The sequence below is a fragment of the Schistocerca serialis genome, unplaced genomic scaffold (assembly GCF_023864345.2).
Source record: "Schistocerca serialis cubense isolate TAMUIC-IGC-003099 unplaced genomic scaffold, iqSchSeri2.2 HiC_scaffold_1191, whole genome shotgun sequence".
Classification (NCBI taxonomy): domain Eukaryota; kingdom Metazoa; phylum Arthropoda; class Insecta; order Orthoptera; family Acrididae; genus Schistocerca; species Schistocerca serialis.
This window is the reverse complement of record NW_026047394.1, coordinates 50,001-52,500: the sequence shown is the minus strand read 5'-3', so window position 1 is coordinate 52,500 and position 2,500 is coordinate 50,001. Positions and strand designations below refer to the sequence as shown.

The window sequence follows — 2,500 nt, the reverse complement described above, 5'->3', positions numbered from 1 at the left end:
CGATGTGGGAGGGCAGTTGGCCTAAAACGTAGTCCACCGCAAAGTTGAACAGGAGGGGGGAGAGGGGATCGCCCTGGCGAACGCCCCGTGCTGGCTGCACAGACACGCCCACGCCGGCGCCGTCCGCTATCACTGTCGTGCTGCCCTCGTAGCACCGCTCGACATACTCGACAAAACAATCCGGCAGGCCATGCGCCTTCAGCACGGGGCGAAGGGCAGCATGATCTACCGAATCGAATGCCTTAGATACGTCGATCGATGCCACAAAGACAGAGCGGCAGGAGCGAACTGCGTCGGTGAGAGCAGTGTCCAAGATGAAGGTATTTTCCAACATCCCATCCCGAGGGATGAATGCCCGCTGACGTTCGTCCACAGCACATGCGCGCATCAGGCGTGACGCGAGAACCTTGTGAAAGGTCCGCGCCAACACCGAGCAGACCGTAATGGGGCGAAAGTCAGCGGGGGATGTTGGTGCAGCCGTCTTCGGGAGAAGGGACGTTCGCGCGCGAAGCAGGCGTTCCGGAAGGGCGCGGGCCAGAAGGAAGAGATTCATCACTTTCACCAGGACTTCGTGCGGCAGGCGCCGCAACTCCGCTGGGGTAAGGCCGTCCGGCCCGGCTGCTGATCCCCTGGGCGGCAACGCGGCGGCGACCTCCTCATGTGTGACCGGCCCCCATAGGCACTCGGGAGCGACAGGCTCCGAGTGCGGGAGGAGGCGGTCACGAATGAAGCCCGCGGTGGAGATGGGCTTCTTGGTGAAGAGGTCCGCCCAGAAGTCCAGCAGACCAGGGATGGCAGGTGGCGGCTGGAGCAGGGTGCCATCCAAGAGGCCGCGCACGCAACGTGCACGCGACCGTCGGAAGGCATCCTGCGTTCTCGCGTACTCCCAGCGGCGCCGCTTGCGCTTCTGCGTCGGCGGCGCGGCAGGCGGCCGCTTCGATGGTTGGCGCGGCCGCTGTGTCCTGGTGATCGATCTCTCCCCTCTGGACCCGACCGACGCAAGGGCATCCGGGAGCATGCCCAGGATGACATCGGGCGGCGTGCCCCGCCCCAGACCTATGACACGATCCAGGGCAGAGAAACGCTGGGCGGAAGCGGGTAGCCCCGCCAGATGCTCCCAGATGGCGGCGTCAGTCGGCCCCTCCGGCGGCGGCCCGGTGGTGTCGGCCGCGAAGTCCTCGGCTGCGTCGACGGGCGGCGCAGCGGCCTCGCCCGCGTCAGGCAGCGGGCTCGCCGCTCCCCGGCGGGACGCCGGCTCTTCCCCCCGACCGATCTCAAGCGCCTCCATGAATTGGCGGACAAGCTGCTTGTGGGCAGCTTGCCGCCGTCGGCACTTGATTGCCTCAAGCGTTCGGTCGGGGAACATCCTGATGAGCTCTTGATTTACAAAGAAGAACCGGGCGTCCCTCTCGAGGAACAGTTCGGCCTCCGCCTTGGCGAGCGACAGGACTTCTTCCTCCGTCCACCTCGCGCGATGCCTCTCCGTGACGATCTCCGCGTTGGCGGCCGCAAGGTGTTGGCGGCGGCGATGGACCCCGAGACCGTTCTTGGTGGTGAAGCTGCGGTGGCACTCACTACAGGCGTATACAGCTGCAAAAGTTACAAGATTTTCGGCACGGCCGGTTGGCCGGCTAGGTGCTGGGGGAGTTGGGGTGGCACCTTCAGCGGAAGGGCCACCACTTTTTCTCTGAATACTGCCCCCAACTAAAAAAAAAAGGGATAGTGCGAGGGGGGGCTGGTAACCCCCCCAAGCCCCTGGTGCGGTCTTCCACTCTGCGAAAATCAGCGGGCTTAAGAGAGTCATAGTTACTCCCGCCGTTTACCCGCGCTTGCTTGAATTTCTTCACGTTGACATTCAGAGCACTGGGCAGAAATCACATTGCGTCAACACCCGCTAGGGCCATCGCAATGCTTTGTTTTAATTAGACAGTCGGATTCCCCCAGTCCGTGCCAGTTCTGAGTTGATCGTTGAATGGCGGCCGAAGAGAATCCGCGCACCCGCGCGCCCCCGGAGGAGCACGCTAAGGCGGACGCGGCCTCGCAGCAAGGAAGATCCGTGGGAGGCCAAGGCACGGGACCGAGCTCGGATCCTGCACGCAGGTTGAAGCACCGGGGCGCGAACGCCGCGCAGGCGCGCGCATCCTGCACCGCCGGCCAGCACGAGGCCGACCAACGGCGAGAGCAGACCACGCCCGCGCTAAACGCCCGCACTTACCGGCACCCCTACGGCACTCACCTCGCCCAGGCCCGGCACGTTAGCGCTGACCCACTTCCCGACCAAGCCCGACACGCCCCGATCCTCAGAGCCAATCCTTATCCCGAAGTTACGGATCCAATTTGCCGACTTCCCTTACCTACATTATTCTATCGACTAGAGGCTCTTCACCTTGGAGACCTGCTGCGGATATGGGTACGAACCGGCGCGACACCTCCACGTGGCCCTCTCCCGGATTTTCAAGGTCCGAGGGGAAGATCGGGACACCGCCGCAACTGCGGTGCT

General features: G+C 64.0%; 1 pseudogene; it reads right to left on the bottom strand.

Annotated features, from left to right (window-relative positions):
- The window catches only part of LOC126434570 (large subunit ribosomal RNA), a 7,784-nt pseudogene that overhangs the window by 3,110 nt on the left and 2,174 nt on the right, over window positions 1–2,500 (bottom strand).